We start from the raw sequence: 27767 nt of genomic DNA on the forward strand, positions 1-27767 counted from the left end.
GTGTCAGACAGTTGAAAATTAGACACTGAAAAGATGTACAAATTTAAAAGAGCACTTAAAAATTTCAAGACAAGATGCTCTGACTTGTACATGCTAATTTCCTCCTGTGTTTCTGAAGCATCAGTGTTTGAGTTACCAATTTTTAACCACCTTGGGAAGAAAAAAAAGAAATATTAGTAATTTTTACGGCCGGGGGAAACATTTCCTGCTCAGGTTCACCTCTGGATTGGGCTGCCCACAGGATACAAATCCTGTTCGCTGACTCTTACTTCCCAAAATTCAGCAGGAGTTTTGCAGAAGGCCAGACTCCAACAGCATTAAGATGCCATGGATATCCTTTGCCAAGGCCTACCTGGGCACCTACTTCCTCTACCTTCACTTGCCCTGGACCTCTGCCTTTCCCACCTCCCTGCCTTGAACACCCTGGACCACAACCGTCCCTTCCACAGGCTCTTTGCCTCTTTGCTGCTTCATAAAAGCAGAGAAGAACACGATACATGCAGCCTTTCAGCTACACGAGTGATCAGGTCTCTCTTTCTCCTTCTCTCTCATGAAGGCAGAAGGCTCACTAAACGTGTACTCATTATTTGCAAAAAGCTTGATTAATACCTTCCAGAATACCAGTGCATACATCAGACTGGGGGCCACAGTCTGTTTAAACATAGCGCTTGCATGGAATTTTGTTTCTTTCAGATAAACCTTTACTCACCTACGATTAGAAGCAGGACTTACATCTGCTCATCTTTAAAACAGATTCTCTAAAGTTAGTAATATTGTGTCGCAGTTCTCTCTTTTTGCTCAGCTCCTATGCAACAGTCTGAACTTGCAACCAATATCTGCCTTTTTTTTCCTTCAGAGCTGAAAATGGCAGCTGTGACTTCCCCAACAGCTGCTGAAGAGCAGCAGCAGCCTGAGGAGTATGAGGCGAATCTCCCATTGGAGCTCACTTGTTTATACTGAGGAGGTCACAAAACGGCACTGCATTCAGCTTGGTGCAACACAAAATTCTTTTAGGTCTTGGATCTTCACAGGGAGGACGCAGTGTCAGAACCGAGCTGATAACTACAGCCGCGGTGGAGTCAAACTCCGCTGCACTGAAATGCATGGCTTCTCCAGGGGCCAAAGAAATCACCTTAGGAGGTTTTCCTTTGCTTCTAACTCCAGCTATGGTTTACCAAGGCACAGGGTCTTCACACACTAATCTTCTCAGATAAAGAGCCATTTATTTCTCACTGTTGACTTCAGTGGAACAGCATCTGTCCCATGTTAACACAGTTTTATTACCCTGTCCATAGGAGAAATTTGGTACTAAACTAGCTTTCAGGTTACTTGCATTTTCAGTGGAAGGTCTAGTGTAAAAAGAACATCTGTWCTCTAGAATAGCATCCTTGCACATCTGGGTCCCAGATGATCTGGGCCAGGTAGAAGCACATCTGGACTCCGGGATTCCATACTGTGCAAAAGCACATCTGGAAGCCTACAGCATACAGATCATTAGGTTAATCGCTTAAGTCACTGGTTTAAGTCATTGGTTTAATCAGTCAGTATCTTTTTTGGAAATACCCAATATAAACAAAATGAGGACAGAGATGARTTTTGGTCTAGAATGAGAGAGGCCCAGTGGGAAGAGGGGAAAGGAAGGGACATTAAAGTGTGACTTGTCTCTGCAGCAGAATATATTTCTGTATAGTTAATACAGACGCCTAAGTAGCAACTTTCAGTCTTTCAGCCTGCGAGCTCAGCACCGGAATTGTCATTTGCGGCACATTTCATGCCTACCGCAACAAAGCCCCAGTCTGGTTGGCAAGCATTATGGTGACAGGAACATCAAAATGACTTTTCAAAACCTAGCTCTCCTGCCCATTTGACGGTAATGCTATCACATCTCCTACCACTCATCTGCTTGCCTGGTGCAACTGCCTGCATAGCATACAGCAAGGATGCAACCCCCTAGCTCCCCAGGTGTGGAAGAAAGAGTCCAGAAGAGAATCTGAACAGGTTTCATCTCCCACACCTCACTACTCTTGTTGTTGTTGTTGCTCTGTAGGTCTGGAAGGAAAACAGCCAAACCTCCTTCAACGGCTTTAGGCTGCTCGTTAAGAATCCCTGGCTCAGCCGCAGGATTTTGGCAGAGGACAGTGAATTGTCGTAACAATCGGTCCAATTCACAGCAACACCAGCCACTGTGCTGGCCATCACCCTGGCTCCAGGGCTAAGAGGGGAGAGCACTGAACCTTCCAACATAGAGTTAAATAACATTTTATCTGCACATCTTCAGATAGCTCCAGACTGGCATTATCTCCATTTTACAACTGGGAGAAGCGTGGCATGGGTGGCAGAAGTGACCCGCCTACAGTCACCCTGTGAGTCAGGAGCAAAGCTGGGAAAAGAAACCACAACTCCTTGTGCCAAGTACGAGGCTCGAACAACACAACTACAAAGATGAAATCAAGAGAGCAAGAAAAATCCCAGGGCATGTCTGGAACCAGCTGGTCTAAGTACGATGCAGCTGCTGCTGTCAGACACAGATTTATTAAATAATACAGACAGGTTTTTGGCTGAGAGTGATGGCAGTATGAGCCTGTTATCTAATGTGTCCTCTATTATCAGGGGACAGTCTCTGCCTGAAGGTGGACTCGATCTAACAGGTCTTCTCCATTCCTAAGCAGCTGAAACCTGCCAGACAAACCACTGCGCTTTTCATGCAAGACACTTTTGCCCATGCCCCTACGGACACAATCCAATGAGAAAGAGCAGAATGATGCAGGAAAAGCTGATTTTGCAGCATTGGGGTCCTCCTAGGAGCCTCATAGCATACCCAGCCTGGCTATGGGGGTCTAAGAGACATCTGATCTGGGTGCGACCTACAGACAGGTCTTTTATCTGTAAGGCCACACAGTTTCTATTGAACACAGAGCCTTACCCATAAAAAGGTGCTTTGTGTCATTGCAGTTTGGTTGCCTTTCCTAGGGACACAGGCTATACTGGCATATTCACTCCTGTGCATTAGCACACTTGCATCACTCAGGCAGGGCTGTACAAGTCTAGTGAAAGAAATACGGGTTTTCAAGTCAGTAACTCAGAACTGTACAGTTCGAGCCTCCTCTGCCTTATGCCTACTCATTTCCACCTAAAGAAAGGGGCCAAAAAATGGATATACAGCACTGCCATGAACACAAGCAAGTGGAGAAACCTGCAGTTTACCACTGCTGGAAACCCAACCTCCAGCACAACAGGGCTGTCGCCCCAGCAGTAACAGTAAGAGTGTGCTAGTAGCGTCTTACACTTACTCACAGACAGCAATGAACAGCCTGTAAATGTAACAGTGAAGAAATGTCTAGCACCAGCTCCTTGTACGGCTTACCAATCGCTAGCTGTGATGAAAGATGGGAAACAGCTAGCTGCCTGATATTCAGCACCTCCAGGATAGCATACTGGCTGAGACTGACAGAAAAGAATGGAACTGGGAGGTGAAGGGAGACAAAAATCTCACGAGAGGATGAGTCACTCAGACTAAGAGAAAGCTAAGAGGTAGTGCCTGTATTACAGAGGACACTCACGGATCCCTGTTACATTTCTTTCTTTCTTTCTCTTTTATTTTTAGAGGAGTGTTTCCATCTCTATTTAGCATAACTGCTTTGTAGCTAGAAAAGGAAAAAAAAAACCCAAACTGCTCTATTTACTTTGTAATACTCTTAAAAATAAAGACTTGCAAGTTTCATTAAAGGAATGCCAATAAGTTTGCCAGTGTGGAAACTGTTAAGTTCTGTCCAGAGTGGGCAGGGGCTCCTCCCGACCACACGAATGTGCAGCCACCTTCTTGCCGCACATACCAATGTGGTTGCTAAGAAAGGGGAAAGAAAACTGTGAAGGGACTTGCTGAAGCTTTGCATGCACCCATGTCAAGCCCCACATCTCGAGAGGATGAGCTGGGGAAAACGGAATAAGCTAAAATGATTTTTCCCCCTTTGGAAAGGAGTGTGATCAGAGCACGTGTGCAGGAAGGGTGACAAGGCCTTGTCCTGCTCTTGTGTGAGGAAACGTGCAGATTATGGCCCACAAATATTGCATTGGGGGAGTAATTAGCACAAGTTGGGCAGAGTTTTCTGGAGGGGCTTGAAAGGGATAGAAGTGGAGGGCAGCTTGAAGAAAGGAAGAAGGAAAAAAACCTTAGTAATTATGGACTGGATTTGTCCTCCCTCTCCCTTCCCTCTTCCACCTCCCTCCCTCTCCCTCTGCTTTTCTCCTCTCCGTCATCTCCATTCACCGCTTCTGGAAGCCTCTTAGCCCTGGAGTTAAATTAATCAACAGGATTAGGTGGAATCGGCCACAACAAGACCCTCCAGGCTCAGACTGAGCCCTTGATGCTCTACAAGGACCTGCTGCCTTGTCTCGAAGCACCTTGGTGCTGTCTGGAAGGATTGGCAGACAGGATCAGACATGAAAACGCATTCATTAAAGTGGGGATCGGATTTTGTTAGAGGGTAAAGGGGAGTCGCACATTCTCTCCTGCAGTATTTCTCATCTCTTTGTCACCCTCTCTCCTGCAACTCATTTCCTCTCTTTCTCTCTTGCTTCCAGCTGCACTACCCTAAAAATTAAATGTGTGGTGGAGGGGACAGTGAGAGGGGGAAGGGAACGGTTTTCTGGATGGCTTAGCTGCACTGCACCTTTTGTGCTGCAACTGGCTTCAGCAAACTCACCCAGACGCTGCTGGAGCAACAGTGACATGCCAAACCAACTCCAGAAAATCAGTTCTGGAGGTGACTGGCCAGGCAGCTGATTCAGTCACTGCAGAGACTGGATTTAATAGCGCAAGAGGGCTCACTTGGAAAGGATCGGTAAGAGCTGAGCACCACCATATGCTGCAGCCCCACATCTCTCAGCACTGCCAGATCCCCCCTTCTTCAGAGCTCTCCACCCCCTAAAGCTGCCACCCTTAGTGGCCCCAACAGTTATCCCTGCACAAGCGTATGCACGCTCATTTTCCAAGTCACATTTATCTCTGAAATTTAGACCATGATATCTTATGCCAGAAGACAATTAAAGGGTTTCTCAGTGACCTTGGAAAGGACAGGCTTCACCTGACACTTGACTCTYTTGCTGCCTGACTTTGCCTTAATAACTGGAGCCCTGGTATCACTCTCAACAGATGGAAATACCTCCCGATTGTGAGTACTTTGTCATAAGAACCTCAAATAATAAAATAGGAAATATATCTAGGTATGTCCAGTATACCAAATACAGCCACACTGTTACTCTCCTCACTCCTGCTTCGCTTTTGAGCCCTCTTACTGAAGTTTGCTCATAGGGGCTTTAAATAGACCACAGTCTAGATCTGTAGTGCTGGTTATTTCCTTGCTTTTTTCCCTTTGCCCATGCAACTAGCCTGTTGTTGGCACCAAAAATATTGTGGCAATAAGCAGATTTTCTCTGCTACTTGGAACAAAAGAAGTCACAAACCTCAAGCTCCCAGGACTAAACAAACAAAAATCCATCTTGGCTAAGGAGACGCAGCAGTGTCAGAAGACTAGTTGTCTACTGCTAGCATTTATACAGGAAATAATCTGTAAGCCAGAAACAGGACTGCTTATGCTGCCCGTAACTAAATAATTATTTACCTCGGCACTCACGTTGCAACAGGACAGTCAATTCTGCCCAGTGCACCAACAACAGAGRCTTTGGTTAGAAAAAACTTTGGTGAGAAGATGTCAGAACAGATTCACTTTGGATTTCAGATACAGGATGTCTGTTGGAGCACAAGATTTGGGATTGTGCAGTTTGCAATTTCTACTCCCCAAAAAGGATATGAGCGTCCCTGGATGGGATGAACAAGAATCAGCAGGATGCGGCCTTTTATTCAGAGAGTATGCACCCCATCCCGGACCTGCAGCCAATGGCTCTGGGGGCAAGAGCTCAAACTCTCCCTGGATTCTTAGCACCTGCCTTTCCCTCTGACAGAAAGCAAACAAAACCCATCAAAATGTAAACAAGACTATGGAAAGCCTGAATGAAGGAGACACATAGTGGCAGTCTCTCGGGCATGGAATTATATTTCCTTGACTTTTCCAATGTAAAAACTAGAACAGCTTTTTCTCTCTTGTTGAAAACCGATGAAGTCTTGAGCTCACAAGATGTGTCTGTATGTGTGCACATGTGTGAGCTAGACAGAGAGAGCCTAAGCAACCAGATCTCTGCAGAATAGCCCCCCACTCACCTCCAAACCTATTTAACAGCAGGTGGGACTGCAAAGGGGACAGAGGTGTTTCAGATTCAGCTCTTGCTCTCCTTCCCCTGTCCAGTCACATTCCCAGACACAAAAACCAATAATCCACACAGCACATACAATAAAGCTTGGGTTTCCCCCTTCCCTCCCCTTTCTAACCTGTAAACTCCCCGTTCTCCAGCATTTGCTCGTGCCTGCGCAGCTGTATTACAGTTTAACATAGTTTAGAGCCTCTGGTGTGGAGCAGCAGCAGAAAAATGAATCACATAATAGTTGATATGCGTTTTAATCAAGTAATTCGGCCCAAGCAGAATGATAGCGCCTGTTGGTGGGGTGCCCTTGAATACCAAACAGACCAGGTAGCAGGCCTAGGAAAATGAAAAAGTCATTTACAGCTCAGCTGGGGACTGCAGTGTTCAGTAAAGCATTAGTGTGGGGGCCTTAGGAGATAAAGGTTTGGGTATTTTTTCTTTTCTTCTTTTTTTTTTTCTTTTTTTTATACAGGCACTGAACTGGCCAGCTGTAACCAAACCACAGATTGAGGTAATGTCCATTATGGACTTTACAACTTGAAAATAATACTAGCAATGAAGCTGATGCTCTTGAAGAAAAGAGGCAGAAAGCAAGTGAGTGAATGAGTGTACATTCATGTGTGCGTGTCTAGGGGGAATACAGGAGGGAGTAAAAGAGAGGTGTTTCACAGCTGGCTAATTCCCTCACCATGTCATGATTTCTTCTGAATGAGAGAGATCAGGTATGGAGGTGAAGTTGTATAAAAGACAGAGAACAGAAAGCCAGAGGTTTAACAGATGAAAAGGGAGCACATACAAAATGTAAGAAAGCAAACATATCTCACAGTRTCACAATCCACTCTGGCTCAGGACAAGCGATACAACCATTTCTCCATGTCTGAATGCTCAAGATTCACCCCAGAGGAGTCCCATGTTCAAATACCAGGCTTGAAGATTCAAAGTGAGATGTGGATTGAGGCATCAAGTTTTACCTGGTTCCAGTTAAGAACAACAATGCTGTCCTACTTCCCTGACTACTCACCCAAACCTTACTTTCCTCCCTGCTCTGCCAGAATCTGGTTCATAACTCTCAAAGAGATTTTGGGCTCTTACCAAAACTTTCATGCGGGAGCATCTCATCTGACATTTTGCCAGGAAGAACATACATGTCTCTAAGCAAGACAAGGCAAACTGTTCCCATTGGTTAGGGTGCTGACTTTGGATGTACAGAAGTCCAAATTTCAGCTCTAGGTTCTATCACAAACTCTCTGCATATCCTTGGACAAGTACCATAGCTGTCTTGGGTTCAGTTCTAGCTGAGTTCATAGGCATAACTACAGCTGGAGTGTTACAAGATTTCAGAAAGAAAAGCTGTGATACAAACTGGCAGTTGCACCAATTTATCCCTAAAGCTAGAGAGACCCCATTTTCTAGGGACAGTCATCTGTCACCAAGAGTTTTTTTTCCCCAAAATGAGGACTTGCACTGAGTGAAGGTGTAAGCCAACAGCTCTCCTTTGCATTYCTTCCTGCATCTACTTTGCCTATTCCAGGTAACCCTGTGCAGGTTGGGAACATGCCTTGACGCTGGAAGTTAAGCTGGATGAGGGCTTTTCCAACCCTCTGCAGCCCCTGAGAGGAGCAGAGATTGCACCCCTAACCAGTTCCTTGTCCATAATCCATGCTGCCCACAAAGATCAAGCAAACTCCTTTGCTGGCATACATCAGTGCAGTTCTGGTAAAGACCAAGAAGCTGCACTCATTTATCTTCATGGAGGGATCTGGCCATGGAGACTTCATCTACTCTGCATGTGAAAGTAGTAATAGACACCAGAGCCCCAGTGAACCCTACCACAAATCAGGGTCTGGCAGCATAGGTACCAGCTGCAGTGCCCCCATGCAAAGACACATGGTCACAAAAAATAAAACATATTCTATTCCTTGCAAGCAGTGAACAAAACCAAATCATCCAGAGCATTTGGAGAGAGATAGGGAGGGAGGGAGGGAGAAAGAAAGTCTATGTCTCCTGCAGCCTTTGTTAATTCCCAGCACTGGCCTGAACATAAACAGATGGAATATCCATCAACTCCAGTCGTCTTTTCTTTTCTTTCAACTTTTTTCTAGTTCTCGCCTCCCTGCCCCCTCCACCCCTAACACTCTTTCTTCTGGCTTTTGTTTGGCCTTTTAAAGAACCTCGAGGTAATGAGGCCTGCCCCAACTCCCCAGCACATCTGTGAAGTCCATAAAAGGCCCCCTTTTCACTTCAATATTCATAGCTGCGTGCTTGTGGCAGGCACAGGATCCAGCGGAAGGCTGCACGAAAGGGGCTGCAGGGGCTTGCTGGCTCCTCTACTTGCACTGAAATGATGTACTTAGGGAGGCATCAATAGTGCTCCCAAAACTGGGAAGCAAAGGGAGACGAGTCGGGACTCAGGGTGAAAGAGGAGGCTGGGAATGGGAAGAGCTTGGATTGCTTTTTCTGTGTTTTTTCCTCCTCTGCTCTTTCCTTTTCAGGATATGGGTAAGTGGGATGCTGGAAGCTGGCTAGAATTAAGGATCGAGGATTTGATCCTTTGATAACACCCCTTGACTTGTACGCCAAAGACGCCGAAAGAGTACCTGGCCTGCGGCGTGGGAAGCCAGGTCCTTCACCCTGGCAAGGACTGATATCTATATGGTGGCAGGGGTAGACAAGAGGTACCATTACAACAGGTGCATAACCAAGGAGTRAAAATAAGCATATGCACCCAGTTTGGTACTCTGCTTTGTTTCAACAGTGTTCCTGGCAGAGGTATTTGGCACTTGCCAAGGACAGCAATGCAGCATGGCCCCAGGTCAGCGCATCGTCCCTCTYCCCTCAGGCTCAACCCAAGTTTCTGACCTTCACCCGTTGCTCCAGGCCCCTGGAGTGCACTGAGGTTGATGCTATGCCTCTACAGGGTCTACATGACTTGCTATAATCATGCTCTCTGGGCTCCAGCCATGCCCATTTTCCCCAGCAGCAAGAGTACCTAACATCAGAGCCACTATAATAAGGGAGTGAACTTCTAGGAGCCTGTTACACCAGTTTGACTCTTTGTTCTGAACACACAGCGTAACACCTAAGTCCTCCCTGCATGTGTTATGGCCATCCTCTGAGGGTGCTGGGAGGTACAATACTGGAACAGGACTGTGCCACGCAAACACCTTTTGAACGTAATTCTTGAATCCATAGGACTGAGGCACATAGAATTGACTCAATCCAGAAAAACATCTTAGGGCAGTTCGGCCCTTACTGCCAAGTTTTGATCTTGAGAAACGCACTTGCTTCTATTCCAGTCCCAATTCCCTGTCCTTAATCTACTTAAATACCTTTTCCTGAGGCTGGCTGGTAATTTTACCAAAGTTTACTGAGCACCATACCAATGGCAGAGATATTAGTAATAGTTGATCTGGACCAGCGTACTCTAGATCTGGACCAGAATCTACTCAGTGTAGCCCGACAGTACATGTTCCTCAGCACTCCATGTATGCACAGATACACCATCTAAGAGGTTCAGCATCCTAGCAGAGATGCACAAATCCAGGTTTCGCAGTTCTTTGTCTGTGACAATCGCTGCTCCTCCTGGATTTGTCCCAGCACAGCTCTGCTCATGTCCTTGAAGCACTGTCACTGCTTCTGTGCCAGGTCTGGGCCCCAAGCACTCTGCCAATACATGTCAGTCTTGGCCTACAGCTGCCTTGCTATTCCCACTCCAGGATCCCCACACAACTCTTGCCATTGCTCCTCCACCTCCATTTGCAACACCCTCTTTTATTTCAATATAGCTCTGCCAGTGGTCCTTAACCTTGTCCTGCAGTTCCTCTGCTATTCCAGCCCTGGCCTCCCTGGCTGGATACATCAAGGTAAAGACCTTTCAATGTAAGACTCTTTCAGGAAAGATAAACAAATTTAACCTCGTAAACCTTTCCCAATCCTGAAAAACCAGCCTGGGAGAATGAGGCACCAGAGACCACTTAACCACACATGAGAAACACACTCCTCCTGCTGTTTGCAGGCCCTGCTTCATTTATCTGAATGTCAGACTGGCTGCCTCAAGCCAAGAGGTGTATGAGAGAGGGCACGAGCAACCACTTTGCTTCCTTTACTTTGTCCTCTGCTGTGTCTGTGAAAACATAGGGGTGCAGCAGAAGTCATCAAGGCAATCGTAGCTGGAAAGCATTCACCTGACTGTTTTTACCCTCTTCTTCCTTCCCTTTCCTGACTCCTTATGCATGTACACCCTAGTCTCTCCTTTCTCTGCTACTCCCCCTTGCTTTCCTGTTCTCACCACTGCACTCCTGAAGGCTCCCCCCCCCTCTCTCCCCCTCTCCCTTCGTATTTATGCCCCTCCCCATCTACTTTTCTCCCAACACACAAACACTCACTGCTCTGAGCTTTACATTAATTTCAGTGCACAGAGAAAACACCACCACATGCAACTGTAAAGAAGCCTAAGAGAAAAGGGCCCGCAGGCAGACAGTTACTCTCATCAAGCTGGCCAACAGCAACTTCGGCTGCCACTGAAAACGCGTTGAGAAGCTGGACTGTGACATTCGCCTGCAATTGAACCCCTCTGCTTGTCTCTGCTGCTCTCTGCTAGCCGAGCCAGGAGAAGAAAGAGAAGAAAGAAAAGTGTAGGGAGGAGAGAATGAAAGTGACAGAAAGAAGGATTGAATGAAGGAGTGAAAAGAAAGAAAGATATCCCTGCGCCGCTTGGTCCTTTATCAGCCCTGTCATCTGGTGCAGGGCCCTGTTTGCATTGTCTCACCTTGGACAAAACAAAAAGGCGTTTTTGTGCAGATTCCTTTAGAGCTGCCAGAGCCCGCACCTTAGGGGGTCGCTAAAGGCTGAATGTGCAGCTGACAGCCCTGTGCAGCCCGATGTGATATCAATAAACTCCGACACGTCAACTCTTCAGCACAGCTCATGTGGAAGGTACGGCTTGAATATTAAAACCTCCAGAGGCCGAGAAATAAGCTTRGGGCGGGGGTGGAGGGGAGGAGGAGGAGGTGGCTCAGAGCAAGAGGAGGTCGGCGAGTGAGGAGGCTGCTTTAGCACAGGCTAGGGGCAAAGCAGCCAAAACACAGACCATTACAGCTCTGCTACCTGCTGTTTCAGCAACTGTTCCATGCCTTTTGGCTTTCATTCTTGACCACAAGTGAGGACGAGAGGTATGCAGGAATTGCTAGAGCTGGACCAGGATTCACCTACACCAGAACTTAGTCTCCAGTGATAACCAGAGCCAGCTACTGTGGGGAAGGATGCAAAGACCCTGGAAGGCCAGCAACTGTGCTTCAGTTCTACTCAGAGGGGAGATAAGTGTCCATCCAGGACCACATTTCAGCCAAAACAAGAAGTTTTCACTGCAGGTTCTGGGACAAGGATGCTCCACTGGGAGCCAGATGGGACTGAAGCCCAGCAGCTAAACCAGAATGTGTGCTCAGTTGCTCGGTATTATATCCTGCCTCCCACTTGGCAGGCATTTGCTTCAGGGCAGGTGTAGTACCTGCACAAGTTAACAAATATACTGCTTCTTCATCCACTGCTGATTATCCAACAGTGCTCAAAGGCACAGGTTGGTGATGGGGTCTCAGCCATGCTGCTGGCAAAACCAGCAAAGTGGCAAGCCAGGCAAAGGAATTGCCTGTTTTGCTGAGGGGCACTGACACACAGTAGTGATTTGTTGCCATTCAGGACAYGAGAGCAAGATACTATTCCAGAAGAGCAGGCATAGCATCATGATAGAAGTGCTGTGGCTCTTTCATGCCCACTAGCCCCGGCTGCAAAACGTTTTCCTCTGCTGACGCTTTCTACCACTGAGTTCAGGACTGAACATGCTCAACTGAAATGGAAGGGGCAGCTTACTCCATCAGAACTCAGTATGCTAAGCCTGTGCCAAGCTAGGCTGCCTGAAGACCCCATAGCTTTCCCTTCCACTCACATTACAATTCTGAAATTTTATTTTTGAAAGTTGTATGGATTAGAATTTTATCTGAGTTAAATACTTGGACTCCTAGATGCTGGTTCCTTGGTGGGAGAGGAGTACCGCTGTTTAGCTGTACTAAACACTTCAACGTTTCCTTCCAGGTCTGACGAAAGCAGGACACAATTGGCACAGGTACCATGATCAAAACCAAAGAGGCAGGTTTCAAAGTCTAGTTTGAGTCTACAGAGGAGCTTTTCAGGAGGCAGAGAACTGTGTATGGTATTTTGTGGTTTATATCTGYCAAGCATTTCCCAGGATTCATGACTTCATTCTTCAACTATGTCAGGATGCAAAAAGGAATTTTTCGGAAAGTGRGGATGATCTCTTTCCCTCTTGCATTGTGATCCTATGAGGCAACTATGCCCTGACAGAACAACAGCACAAGTTGAAACCTTTTAACTACTTTTTGCTTAAGAATTCAGAAAAAGGAGCAAAGTTGAAGACATTTCTCACCATCATTAAAGCAGAAGGACATATTTAGCAGAGCTCTGCTCCTAAGAGATAGAGGGGCAGAATACGTGCAGAATAATACTATAGCCTGCCAGTCACACGCAGGAACCAATACGTTTGCCACTAGATCACATTTTCCAGTTTGACAGCCACATTCCCCAAGTGCAGGGACATGGGGACTGGGAGAACAGGCATTGTTTCAGGATAGCTTTAAATAATTTCTTTTTTGACTGGGTTGTTTTATGAAATAAAGAAATCAAAAGATTTTATCTCAGGTAGTAGAGACAGTTCAGCTGACCTGAAATGGCACCTTGCTTTGTTCTCAGGTTATATGATTACACTCTTTAACCATAAGTATTTTCATTTTAGAACGAAGTTGCCATTTGAGAAGACATTGAAAACACTTTGGATTCCCCTCCCCTTCTTCTAGTAAATACAGTATTTAAATATATATACATATATTTTATACTATATACACATATACCTATATATTTTATATATGTACATGTGTGTTTGTATATAGATCTATGTGCATACATTCATCTGTATACATACCTGCCTAAGCCTGCAAGACCTTTATTCTTGCTTTAGTTCAGTTTTGACTGCATGTCCTTTGTCAGTCAGAATTCAAGAGAGCCAAGAGTTGGTACAATGTTGTTTAGCCATGTTGGGGAGATGGCGCTTGGTCTTCTGATTTGGCCAGAAACAGAAGCATAATACAGAAACACTGAATGCTCTGTGACCCAGCTGGGGGTCTGGCAGTGGCAAGTCAGAATAGCGGTGGATAAGAAGTGGCACTGAAGGCTGTTTAAGCTGGACAGACATTAAGCAGCAGTTTGGAAGGTCTCTAACACCAAATGGTCATTCCTCAGTGGCCACAGCTGTGCAACTGGGAGAATATGAGCACGCCTGGCTCTGACCGCCGTGGGCTGCTCTCTGACCAGCACAGGACAAGCAATCTTTTCTGTCATGCAAGGTGATTTCTGGTAGCCAGTCTAGCAAGGTGATGGGCACATTAGCCATATCTAATGAGTTAAATGCGAGATTGGCACTACCAGCTAACAAACAGATTCTGAGCGAAAGGCAGGTGAACCAGCAAATAAAGAAACTAATGACTCTCACTCAAAGACTTTCTCAGAAATGCTGAGAAATCTACTTCAAAAACCAAACTGGAACCAGAAACAAAGTAGTGAAACATGACAAGAAGGAAATTCCCACACACAGGTTGGACAGACATAGCAAGTGTACAAGATGTCACAAAACAACATTTTTCCAGTTACTGACAAGCCTGCATGAGAATTGCTCAGCCTCCAAGGGGCTCAGTAATATGTGAGTTAGTTCCACGCCACRAAGAGTTTTGAAAGCTGAGCGCTGACCTCGTGAAAGCCTAACCCCTTTCATCCACCCCTTCTTCCCAACCAAATTTTACAGACCAGAGAAAATTAGTTGGAATGTTTAATGAACCTTTTGATATTCATACTTCTTCAGCTGGTAAATAATTTCATTCTGCACACTAAGGACATTCAGGGTGCAAGCATGGAGATTTTCTCTTGGTATAGGGCAAGTTGGCTTAGCTAAATTAAGAAGTTACCTCCCCTGAAATTTGAAACAGTTTAAAAACGCAGTTGCTGCATTGTCCAGATTCTGTGCTTCAAAGTGTGAAACATTATTAACCGTTATTTGTTTCTGTAGTTCCTAAAGCCCCATAACTAGGGTTAGGCAGAAGCTTTGCACTGTACTGAAACAAACACCAAAAAATGATGGCAGGAGAGCCACAGAAGAAAAACGGATAACAGAAATTCATTTAACATGTCAGAGTCAATACCAGAAACTGAATTTGGACCTCCTGGCTCCCAGGCTGCTGCCAGGTCCACTGRCTTTTTAATTCATTATGCCAGAAAAAGTGATGACTTTGCCCAACTTGCACACCTTGCCAAATGTGCTGCATGACTCCTATATCAAGTCCCCAAACTCCCGGTTAGGCGAACACATACCTTTTTGAAAGACATCACTTGCCAGAAAATCACCTACGGCAACACATTATTAATCCAACACATTATTCAAGTAATTGATTAACCTGCCCTTCTTACTTCAACACTTTACTCCGTACCCAAGGATTCCCATTTCATGCTTCAAAAATCCCTGAGAGAAGAAGCTCTTGGACTGCACAAGTTTGCTGGACAACACCAGAGTTGTTAGCAATGGTAACAAGGCAAGTCCCTCTACTAAACACCCAAGCAGAGCGGTCAGATACCATCTAGCAAAGTCAATAGGTCAAAAGTTTGGCTTTGAAGGTGTCCTCTGAAAGTGAGAGCATGCGTGTTTGTTTCAGGGGATGTTTTCTAATGGTTTCAGGTTAACGGACAAACATCAAGCAACCTTCTCCCCTATGCAAAATAATGTGGTAGGACAGTAAGAAGTGTGAGCCACTGACCTAGATGTGAAGCCTCAGTGAACCGCAAGCAGAGAGCTGGACCATGCCCCTGGATGTTAATTTTAACCCCAGGCATGCTGTGATTTCAGGGAGAAACCCCACCGGGACATTCAAGCACTGGGCTCCAATTGGCAGCGGCGTGAGCCGAGTCCTCTTCTGGGAATAGCAGGGCTGCTCAAGGTCACGTAGACACTGCTCCACTCCCCACTGCGAGGGGCCCCAGCTCTGGATATTTGCAACCGGCTTTAGTGTCACAGTGGGAGCTGGAGAGGACTTACCAGCCCATTGTGATGGATACGCTTTTCGGTCCAATGCTGCCAGCGCTATCGCTATTAGTAATGCCACCAGAATACAGGATAGATTTTCCACTCCCTTCTCATCCATTATCTTATCTGTCTGTATTGTCTCCTGCTTGGTATTGGGCTCAGGGACAGCTGACAGAGATTCAACGCGAGAAGTTCCAGCAAGCCTTGAACCTCAGCGCGCGGGCCATGACTGGGTCTTTTAAAGGCACGCTTTGCACACTGTGTCTCTGCAATCTGTGAGAGATGCTGATATTTATGGGAAAGGCTTTCGAAGTGCAGTGTGTGCYCAGCACCTACTTAGTATTAGGTGGAAGCACCCATCTCAAACCAAGGGAGATTGAGTACTCCCTTTGTAGCTAGGGGAAACCTTCCCCTCTAATGGATTAAGAGATTTTGCAATGCACTGACTCCATGGGAGCGTTGCGTTAGATGTCGCACAGACCCAGGAAAGGGTGTGGTACCTGCTCCACACTTAATACTCTGATTCTATAGAAGCAAAATCCAGCAGGCATGCATTTTGAGAGCAGGGTCACTCTCAGTTTCTAAGTTAAAGTTCATAATCATTGTCTATAGCCAATCTTAGAAAGTCTGTAACAACACAGACTTCGCTTTACTGGAAGAAGTGAAACCTAATGTTTATCTGTTACTAACTTTTAAGGCTATACTATTTTATTTTCTGCAGAACTTCACTGGAATCAATTTCACACCTGGAAGATATAAGAGTTGCTCTCTCAATAACAGAAATTTGCATCAAAAACACACATACTAGACCAACCAGTTGCGTATTTTAAAAAATAAAGACTAATTTAACAATATTTACAAAAGTAAGAGTATTTAGGCTCAGAAATAATGATATTAGGGGATTTTTTTGTGCATGTGTGTGTTCCACAGCAACGCTATTTAAAATACTATTAAAAATCACAGAACAGTGATTTATGAACTAAAAATAAACTCTAAGTGGTGAACAATTTTCACAAAACCAGACTTCATTTCTTAGAATTTGAATGATTTCTAAACACTCAGACTTCAAAGTTTGTCGATGGTACTCAAGATACTTCCCAAACCTGCACAATGTCACCCTCTGCTGACACATTCAAATAGAAGTTTGTTATAACAAAAGAAATAAATGGTCAATTTAATCCAGTATCCTGCCTCTGACAGGTCCTCACACTGGATACTTCAAACACAGCACAGGCTACTGTGTAATGATCTACTACAACATTACTTCTCTTCAGTGAAGGATCGTCTTCTCAATGCCAATTAAATCATGTCTGGCTTATATGAAAATTTGCCTCTCATCTATTAAAAAGAGTTACCAAGTTTTTCAGGATCAAGCTGATAAATACTCTAAAAACTCAGGTGCCACCTAGGACATCTTGGGCCTGAAGAACTGAGCTGGAAAAAAATCTCCCAAGAACGGCACAGAAAGCAACATCTGAAAGACTTCTACATAAACAGATGAGGAAAAAAAAACAACAACAACAACAAAAACAGACATTTCATTAGATCCCAACAAAATATTCCACTCTGAAAACTGTAAGCCTAAGAGGAACTGGGGGCTATCTAGAGAAGGTCATAAACAATACTCTTTACTAGAAAAGCTTTCACATTCATGAGACAATCAAGTAGTATGCTAGAGTCTTTTCCTTCCTAACCTCCTTTGCTTTCTCTGCAGAGGCACTTACTTGTTTTAACAGCTTGTTTTCTGACACCAACAAGCGCTAATTTAGCTCTGATCTCTTACCATTTCCTAAATCCTGTTCCACCAGCTTTAACTGGAGGYAGAAATTATATTTGAATATTATCACCTGATACTTACTGGTCCTAGTGGCCAAATAAGTCTCTACAGAGAAACAGACATCACTCTACTAATGAATGGAAACACACCTAAATAAAGACAGGGAAAAGCACGGCAAGGGCCAACACAAACTACATACCAATAAAGTACTGACCTCCTTGTATGCTTACATATGCTGTGCATGATCCCTAAAGGGGACGATGTCTAGATCTGGGCTACTAAACCTTCAAGAAGGACTGCATCTAGTGTTTCCATCATAAATCCCTGTCCTCAGAGGCATTCCTCATCAGACAGTAAAGGAGACATAATGAGGTAGGGTATTTTATTGTGCTCCAAATGACAATGGGAGGAGATTAGGAGGATAAAAACAGGGCTGGAGTAAACAACAACAGGGGTATATACAAACAACATGCCTGATGGGTTGACAATAACAGGCGAGGTTGCTTAACCTGAAAGTTGTCACTAGATGGAGGAGAGATAAAATGAGAATGACTGAAGGCACAAAACAAACTTCCACCAACACACTAGAAATCGATGTTTTACTTTCTCAAGGTAAAACAAGAGAAAAGTCTGGAATCCCTTGGGGCAAGATCATATGTAACCGCAGGCCAGCAGAGTTGCCATGAAATAAGTGATCTGGATTGTCTGCTAGGATGAATACAAGCTGGTGAAACTGAACCACACATCTACCAACATGAAAACTTCTTCCTCTGGGCCGATCATTCACTCGGCCCAAACTGCCTCTCACTACTCCTTCTGCCCACTATTGCTCTCTCTCCTTCCTAAGGCACTGGAGACTGAGATAATAAGAATTCAGAATGCTTTTCCCCTAACCTCTCAGCTTCCTCTGAAACAAATCCAACAACTCAGCTAGCCTGCCTCTTATTTTTGTTGGAGAGACTCCCCCCAGCCCAGCCCTCCCTCCCATGGATCTGCTGCTAGTAAGACTCATGTAAGTTTATTGTACAACTGCCAAATTTTTGGATGGGACCAAGAGCCAACTTGCATGCTGGTTGTTTTTCCTGAGAGAGATAGCCTGCAAGGGCAGAGGAAAGGCAGGGGAGACTAATGCAGCACCTGAATACCATGGCTGGAAAATATTGCAGTAACTGCCCTGCATTGCACAACTGACACTGTTTCAGTAGAGCAGAGGGAGGCAATAAAAGGGATGGAGAAGTAAGAAGGATGGAAGAGCACATGGACATTAGCACTCAGTTAGCAATGCCCCTGGAGATTACTAAAAAGGAAACCCAGACCCTGTGATGTGCTTTACCAAGGGAAGCAGAGGCTGAAGCTAACACAGTATTTACCTTGCACTGTTTTCATTGCAGTCATGCCTACAAAGCAAAGTCATTTGGAATATCATAGTGCCAGGGGCTGTATAGACACATAGAAACAGCAGCACACAGGAAAGTAAGGCACAGCCAAAACAGGGCTAAGCTGACACTGCAGGGAGCATGCTACAGGGGAGCAGGCAGTTCTAGTACAGGCTGTAAGAAGGGCTCTGACCTCGCTGAGGCTGCGGCATGTCGCTGGAACCCTGCTGGCTGTGGAGACACTGGAACAGCACCACGCCACAGCTGAGCTGTCATCCCGGCTGGCAGACCATGCTGGGCTGCACAGCCAGCTCGACAGGCTGCAGCAGGCCACGGGGCCGATCGGACGCATGGACTGACCACACCGCAGCAGCCTGGCCGCCCTGATAGCTAGCCACACCAGGGCCACCCTGAGAGCCTTCTCCAGGGCTGGCCCAACTGACTGACCCCACCACAGCCACCCTCACAGGCGGGCAGACAGACAGACTGACTGCACCTGGACTCTGCTGCCACTTGAGCACGCCAAGGCTGCCCTGACTGGACACTGTCTGTCTTCGATGGGGCGCTGGCCAACCACTCTGACTAACAGACCCCATCAAGACCACCCSGACCAACTGCCTGGGCAGGTGGACAGACAGACTAACTGCTCCCTGTCCCCCACCAGGCAGCACCAACGGTCACTCACCACACGCGCACACAGCGCCCCCCAACCGCCTCTTGACCGCCTGCCGCGAGGCGCGGCGCGCTCCCATTGGCTACCTGCCCCGCCGGCCCGCCCCTTACCGGTAGCCCGGCCAATCCGAGCTGGGCGGCGGCCGCGTGCCTCGCGGCCTCGCCTGGTGCCCGCGGCGGGCCCCGCCCCTCGGGGCGACCGTTACGGCTGAGGTGTGGGGGGGAGGGGTTCGACCAGCGCTGAGGTGCGGAGGTGGCCGAGACCCGGCCCCGGGCTCGGCTGGTGCCGAGGCGCGAAGGCTGGCTGGCTTCAGCAGGGCTTCATCGCTTGGGGTCTAAGGGGCCCGAGGCAGTTTGGAGTTAAACGATGGCAGCTTGAGGGGGGAGCAGAGTTGCCCGTCAGCCGAAGAACGAGGCAGGAAGAGTTTCTGGTGGAAGGTGATTTGATGGAGTCATGTCTAAGAAGAGAGAGGAGATGCGGGAAATGGTTCGAAAGAGGTGAAAGAAATAGGAAAGAAGAGGCTGGGTGCAGTGCAGGAAACAAGAAGGATGAACAATTTAGTAGGTCATCTTCTGCATACGTCCGTCAGCACAAGGCTGTTTCTGCCAGTAACAATTTTTCCTTCAGAAGCTGATAGTTCAGTTTAAGTCCCAGTGTTTTCTCTAGTCTTCAAATGCCACAAGAGAGGGAAATCTGGGCATTCCGACTTCACTAACCGCTAAGTCCTAAAATCTTTTTTTTCCCTGTCCCTATTTCTTTTGATTCAGATGAAACTCTCTCTGAAGTTGAGGGGACCAAATACGAGGGYGTTTTTACTCAAAGCTCAATTCAGATGTCACTAGGGGTAAATCTCCATAATGCCAGCTGGCGCTTGCATGAGCGAGCAGTCATTACTCTCTTAAGTCAGCCGCCTGGTAAAACCTAAACCAGGCCCGCAGGAGGTTGGCCCTAGCTGGGCTAAAGGGTTAGATAATAGTAGTAAAGATGCAAGCCCGGTATCGAGGAGAACCGAGTTCAGTTCCCTGCTGCACCACGGACTTCTGTATGATCTTTGAAAAACCGTGTAGCTTCTGTGTTTGCAAGCTGTGAAGCAGGGATGGCAGCACACAGTCCGCTTTAAAGGTGAGGGCAGCATGCAGCTATTCTGGTAATAAGGCTGGGCAAGCGTTTTTTTTCCATAAATTGTACCAACTAAGACGACTCGGTATGTGTTACAGCATCACGATCTGGTCCATTGAGCTGTCCACAGAAGGCTTTAATCATGATTTACGGAGGCTGAACTAATAGCGGACGAGAGGCTGCACTGGTTTGAAATCACAGGCTCTGTTGGAATGGCAGTGGTCCACTGATTCAGACCAGTTAAAAATACGTCTCCCAAGCTCCTATGACCTGAGTGAGATGTACTTAATCTTTTTTTCACTCTGCAGGCAGGAGCTCTTGTTTATTCCTTGCCGCTTGAACAGTATGGGACACATTAAAACAGAACAAAGCAAAAAGCCTGAATCAAAAACCTCCGTAGTAGGAAGGGGGGAAAAGTTAGTTAAAACTCAATGAAGGCAACAGCCGTTTCTTCCCGCCTCAGGTCTGATTCAATCAGGTCTTTCAAAAGAAACTCCTGTCACCATAAACTGCCTTTTCATGCCAGATTCCTCTGGCTCCCCCTCTCTGCCCCATCCCAGCGACTTCCAACAGCACCGATCAATCTCCAAGAGACACCCTGCCCCCCCTCCCAGCTGCCTCCAGCCACCGCCGTTCCCAAGCAAAAGGCAGCTTCACCCAGGAAGGTGGTGGAAAAAATGTGGACAAATTTCTGATTTGCAACACTCTGGGAATGGGTTTATTGCCATTGTTTGAGTGCAAATGTATAAATAAAGCAAAACGAAGATTCCAGGGTGAGTCCGATGAAAAGCAGAAAACAAGAAATTTTATGGCCATAAGTGGCGTGGGCTAATGGTGATTTTTGAGGCACTGGACCATGGTAGTTACTTAGCTAAATGATTGCTGTGAAACCGGGCAAGAGGCTTATTTCTTAATTACTGTTACATATTATGTCAAGCTGACACTCGGAGGCATGCTCAGGCAATGATAAAGTTAGCCAAAAAAAAAAAAAAAGGAAAAAAAAAAAGAAAGAAAGAAACAGCCTTTACCATTCTGAGAAGCTGTTTCTGAAGGGTGTTACTTGGGGGTCAGAGCTGGCTCTGGGAAAAGGCGAGGTTGGCTCCCAGAAGAGTGTGTACTGGGCTCGCACTAACCTCCAGCCAACAACTATCTCTAAGCAAGAAATCCTGTATCACACTGAACCAGCATAATCCAAGCGAGTTATGAAGAGTGCTTGGGTTACCCTTTTGCTGAATACCCTGTAATGCAGACTGCAGAGAATGCTCCCTTCAGTCCTTTCCCCTGGGGAAATCCGGCATCATCAGCCAAGCCCATGCTTTATTTAAAGGCTGTTTAGCTGACTGTGCAATGGTAGAGAATTAACGGCACTGCTTACCTCTAGATCCATAGGATAGAACGAGACTGGATGAATCTCTGGGAACCTGGCAGCCTTTCAGCTGGCTTATTCGCTGCTGCCGTATCCCTGCTCTGATTGTCTCCAGCTAGCCCAAAGCAAAGCACAGCCACTGACTGCAGCTAAGCAGAAAAAGCTAGAGGAGCCTGGAAAGAGCCAAGAGGCCCAATAGCACTAGCACACAGGAAGGGAACGGTCCTTGCCATACAGTCATTTAGAAGGAGGGATAGCCGGATTTTTCTCCTGGCTGCATGGAGCCAGCCCACTGCTGTTGCAGCCCAAGCTTTACAACTGGGAGTGTAACACAGCCCCATGAAGAAGGACACGCGCAGGACAGATTGTGGAGCAAAGCAGCATGTCGTCCCCAACTCAGTGGGGCTATCTCATTTCCAGCGGTCACAGAGCTGTTTCCATTTAGCACAAAGCTCTCCAGAGCCCAAGTCCTGCCAGGACACCAACCTCTTTCTGCAGGTCAAAATACTTGAATTAAGTTTCCCCCGGGGCCACRTCATTGCTGCCCTGCCCTGGGAGCAGCCCCTGGCAACTGCTTCTCTTTTGACTGCTTTGCCATAACATAGCATGTAACACATAGGGTACACGCTGATTTCCCACCCCCTGCTCTTTGATTATCTATCTATCTATATATTATCAATTTTATTGTACATATACTTCAACTATATATAGCCCATACGTAAAAATCTCACTTGCAAGTAGCTCTAATTTGTGGTTCCTTACATATCCCATAGGCTTTCAGTGACACAGGCTGAAGTCCTGGCCTCTGTTAGTTACTTCACAAAATAAATGTGCATTTATAGAACTTCCAAGACACTACCTTCTCCCTCCTTTTTTGCCCACTGCACCAGGAGGTGTATGAATGCTGAACAAAAGCATGGTCTCTGTACTAAAATCTTACGACCTGGGCTAGCAAACGTGTGCTTTTGTCAACGTATTTTGGAGCGTATCTGTTASGAGAGGAGGACATTTTCACAGTGGGAGGTAGTGCCAAAAAAATCTTCCCTTTTTAAAGAAAGGGGCCTACCAAGCAAGCTTTTAAACATGGAGATCTTTTGCCTACTAGTTCTTCTGCGAGCCCTCCTGGGTCCCGTGCACTGTAAAAAAAAGTTGCATGAGCTGTAAGAAACGTRCCAAAGTGTTTTTTATCTCAAAGTCCTCCTCCTTCCCTCTTCCCCTTTCCTCCCAGTCTAAACCAATGCACTCCAGAAGAAGAAATAAAAATTACACATTACACACATTACACTTTCAGTCCAGTTCACCACTGATTCAAGTTGGATATAAACAAACTCTAGAGAATATTGGGCTGAGAGAGATGGAAGGAGAGCGTTACGGTGTCCTATATGATCCCTGTCTTGAATTTGATTTAATCGGCCAAATCAACACCTCTACTACCATATAACCCTTCAATTTGTGGCATGCAAATTCCAGATACTACTTTTACAGCTAGGTCAGTTTTACCCTATGTAAGCTGATTATACACTGCATTAAAAAAAATAAATAAAGACTCACTGTGCAGGAATGCTAATGGCAAAATATGTTCACAGTTTATTTAATAACCCAAACTGCGTAATTACAACAGGTAAGCTCATCCCGGGGTGTTTAACTAATRTTTTGTGAGCAGAAAATTCCCTGGAAAAAAAAGGAAAAATAAAAGTCTTTGCTGAGAACTTTTTCTCAGACTGAGATATTTCATTCCTTTGGARTTAGTTTCTGTCCTCAAAACTTCTCTGAACAAATGTAATTATTTGTAAWTTGTGGGACTTGTTTCGTAGCTAAGTGGCCATGGTGCCGAAAAATGCACTGGGCGCCATTGGTGCTGGAGAACAAGTAAGGGCACTCTTTCAAAACTCAGGGAAAAGGAAAAAGAAAAAAAAAGAATACAAAAAGTCGGGTTCCTTTTTTTAATTCCGTCTTCTTTTCCTTTCAGCTCTTTGGAATAATTTGCCTTCAAGAGCCCTGGATTTGCTCCAGTATTTTTGAGGTAGGAAACATGCAGAGGTTTAATTCTTTATTGACTCCATCAGGTTCAGGTTACATGTTGGGGTATAAAATTATAAACAAATGGGCAGCATTTACATTTCTGAAGTGTTGCCAGTTCCCTCACCCCACTTAAAGGCACATCACCATAAGCAGTGCCGCATGGGTAAAGGAAGCCAGGTGGCTTGACCAGTAAACAAGACATCCTTTTTACCCTCTTCCTAAGAACAGCCTGCTCTCTCCCTCGGGTTCCTGGCTTGGGTCCAGTCTGAAATCTTACATACATTGAGTAGGTCAGTCTCAGGTGAACCCTGAGGAAAAGCAAACTGTGTCCCAAACCCATCGACCTGAGCAGTTATAATTGAGTAGGTCCCAGTAACATGAGTGGCTGATGTAAAACAAGCTCTAAAATGCCTCTGTTCATGGACAGTCACTGCTGATCAGAATCAAAGAGAAGGTGTCAAAGAAACAGGACAGGAAGATGCCCAATAACTTTTACTGCAGTCCTCGTAGCTAGTGCGAGCCCAGCCCTACTGCATTTTCAGGGAGAATGTCAATTCAGACCGGCTTGGCAAATGGGCCCAGAAGTATTTTCTCCCTCTATTGAAACGAACAGCCATCACTTGCTCTGTTGTCATATTTGTGACTGGGAAGTGAGGAAGTGGAAATTGTAAAGTCACACAACTCTAATCGAGGCTTACGGTTCCTGGAGAGAGGAGGGACAAAGTGACACCAGTGCTGCCTATGTCACTTTTTGTTCTAACGCGTTTCAAGTAGACAGTCCTGCCCAACCCTCCAAACCCCCCGCAAAGATCAGAGACTTGAATGGCAAGAATATGCGGGCAACTGGAGGGAATGCTGGAATCAAAGCCAACGAAGCCCCATACAAATCACTGACAACCAGAGTTTCCCCTTGACATAATGGTTTGTCATTTTTACTCATAAATACAGCACTTCTCATAATGATATTTAATCTTGATGGTGAAGTGGTAACAATGCCACTTTCCGATTAATATCGATACATTCCTTGCACATCACTGTATGAATGCAAAGGCAACGCAAGCTATAGCAAAGTCTTGTTTCAAGATCCCGACTGACATGTAACTAGTGTTGGGGTGGAACACAATAGCTGTGCAAATGCTAGCGGTCATTCTTTGCAGAGAAGCAAGGAAAGGAGTATGACTGCAACAAGGCAACTTTCAGTGAGACAGACCGTTAATGACCCAAAGTGGCACATGGGTAAGACACCAAAGCACACAGCCTTAAGGCTAACGAATAGTTAAAGGTCCAAAGATTATTAAGAGCAGTCTGCTTGGAGCCTTGACCAGTACAACAGCTTTCACATCCTAGCTACAGCTGAGACATGATAAAGGGCTGGTCTAGAGGTGGTTCAGTGGAAAAGGGTCACCTGCTGAATTATTAACAGCTGCTCTTGCAGCACGTGGATGTTTTTCAGACATCTCCAGCCTCAGGAGATGCTAAGCTAAACCAGAGCAGCAGTAGTGTGTTTAAGGTAAGAATGAGACAGCTTGGGCATGTTGGTTCCCTGTTACGCTGGGCACTAGATGAACGCGTAGTAAGAGGCTGTCCCTGCTCAGGCAAGACAGACAGAGATGGGAACAGAAACAGAGCCACAGAAAGGTAAAGCAGCTTGATCAAAAACGCAAAGCAAGTCAATGGCAGGGGCAGATTAAAACCCAGGTCTTTAGAGCCCCTGTTCGGTTCCAGATCTGCTAGACAAAAGATTGAGAGAGCAGATAAGAGGCAGGACCAGGCTGTACGTTTGCAGATTAACTGAACTGATGGTCACGGTAGTGGTGGTGAAATAAGATTCAGTTGCTTTTTTAATATCAATTTAACAGGTGAAGTTCCTTATTTTGTGAGCTAATTTGGCAAACTAAAGTAGGTCCATCAGACTCAATGAAGCTCTACCAGTTAATGCCAGAATCTGTCCCTTAACCCTTGCAGTGCATGAGCACAGCTCTGTTACAAGGACTGTAAAAAGAGATCCTGTACACTCTGGGAAATATTTATCACTAACTGAGCTAAGGGTCATTTTTTCAGCTGTTCACTTTTATAGGAGATTGTAGTGGAAATACCTTCTCATATCGTGGCTGTGTTTCAAGCCATCAGACTACTCGCGTGTATAAAGTTGAATATGGACATAAGTAATTGCAGATTTGCGACGTGAGGCAAGAAGGACCAAATTTTCAGTGGCTAAGCCTTGGCCTCCAAAACTGCATGCCTTAAATTGGGAGATGTGGTTATGAACGATCACGTTTTCATATGCCCCAAAGCTCTGAAATACACATAAACATGTTTTGCATGCACCAGACCAATTTCTGAGCAGCGAAACCCAAGCCAAAAATTTATAGATGGGGGGAGGGAGGAAGGTAACTGATCCCTTCTTTGATCCAACTGGAGAATCTCCTACGAAATAACCTATTTTCTTTGCGTGTAAGGAGCATAATTCTAGACTAGCCTTTATGAGATGTACTATAGATGTCAGTGTGGACAAGTCTTAGCAAAAAAAAAATGGGGCGAACAGTGGAATCATCTGCCAAATAAGAAATGCTATTCTTAGAAATGTACCCCGCCCCCCCCCCAAAAAAAAAAGGGGGGGGGAGAAAAAATAATTGAGCCTACAGGTCACAGACCTGAAATACCAAAAGGCCCTTCTCAGATCCACAGTCTGTGGCCTACTCAGCAGAGGTAAATCTGTAAAACTCCACTAGGTCAAACCATTTTACATTATTTTGGTGGAATTTAGTTCAGTGAGTGCTTTTAGCCTTGGTATTGAGATGATTTGTGAAGATGGAGGAGGCTGTAATGGAGGGGAAAACTCAAGAGATGTGGATTCAGCTCCTTGTTTAGCTGTGGACTCTTGATGAGACATGAGCTTTAATTTCATCACCTGTAAAGTACTGATTATATTGCCTATCTTCTGGTGTATCGTGACCCAAAATCAAATARTGATGCTCTGGTAAATAGGGGCATGAGAGTTCCTGGGTAGATTTTCCAGCTGGTCRTATTGCACTGTGACTTTTAAAAGGTTTTTCTTGACACTACAAAATACAGTATGTCTGTCTGAGTGGAAAAAAGCAACAGACATCTATTCAGTGCCTGCTTGCAAAGAAAAAGAAAAAAAACCCCGCAACATTCAGAAGAGATACAAGTGCTCACAGGAGCCTTGAAATATATATTTTTTGGTTAACTGTGATGTTGCCTGTAGCTCTTTATAACACTTTTAAAGCATCAAAGCTCAGTTTGTTATATTGAACCTGGAAAGCTTCAAAAAGTTTTTGTAAATTAAAAAAAAAAAAAAAAAAAAAGATACCAAAAGCTATGAAGTGGTATTTTTCAGATGGGAATACGCTTTGATTTCAGTGGCTAATGCAAATAATACTCTCTTCTCCTCCTCCTTCCCCCTACACCCCCAGCAGAGTTTTCAGTGTGGCAGACAGAAGGTGGGGAAAAACAAATATGACATAAATAGTCTTGGTAAACAAGTAAATAGTGTCATTTAACTCTTCCCCCTATGGTTCCTTGCTGRAACTCTGAATTAGTTTATGGCAGGGCTCTGTCAAAAGACCCCCCTCCCTGGAAACAGAGGTGAGACCTCAAAAGCCATTGTCTCTTTAGTTAATTAATTAAGGTAATATTGAGTAGAGCTTTGCTTCTAAGTTCAAGGAACCCAGCTGGGGGCAGCAGCCTCTTGTTTGATGCCATGAATACGATGGAATGAGCTCCAGGCCCTGCATTAAAATCCAAAATCATTTAAAACATTCCGGGGAGGAGGGGGTGGTGGAAAGAGAAGGGGGAGAGCCCAGTTTATAGAGCTTTACAGCAGGGCTGAACCTCCTTCAAATAACTACAGGGGGTTACTTTGCATTTTACACCACTGTCAGGCTAAGCAACAACCAGTTACTTGCTTCGGGACTTCTGTCTTGTAAGACTAAGACAGGAGGAAGCTATTTAATTTTCAGAATACCTAGCAAGCAACGAGGTTGCAATCTTCTTCTAAGTTTTTGCAGAGCTGATTT

At 45.5% G+C, this 27767-nt stretch overlaps 1 protein-coding gene across 2 annotated transcripts in view; it reads right to left on the reverse strand.

Moving 5' to 3' along the window:
- The window catches only part of PAX7 (paired box 7), a 106852-nt gene that overhangs the window by 55577 nt on the left and 23508 nt on the right, over positions 1–27767 (reverse strand). The gene's annotated exons all lie outside the window — the stretch shown is intronic.

This window comes from Rhea americana, unplaced genomic scaffold (assembly GCF_003343005.1).
Source record: "Rhea americana isolate MKP2758 unplaced genomic scaffold, rheAme1 scaffold_217, whole genome shotgun sequence".
Taxonomy (NCBI): domain Eukaryota; kingdom Metazoa; phylum Chordata; class Aves; order Rheiformes; family Rheidae; genus Rhea; species Rhea americana.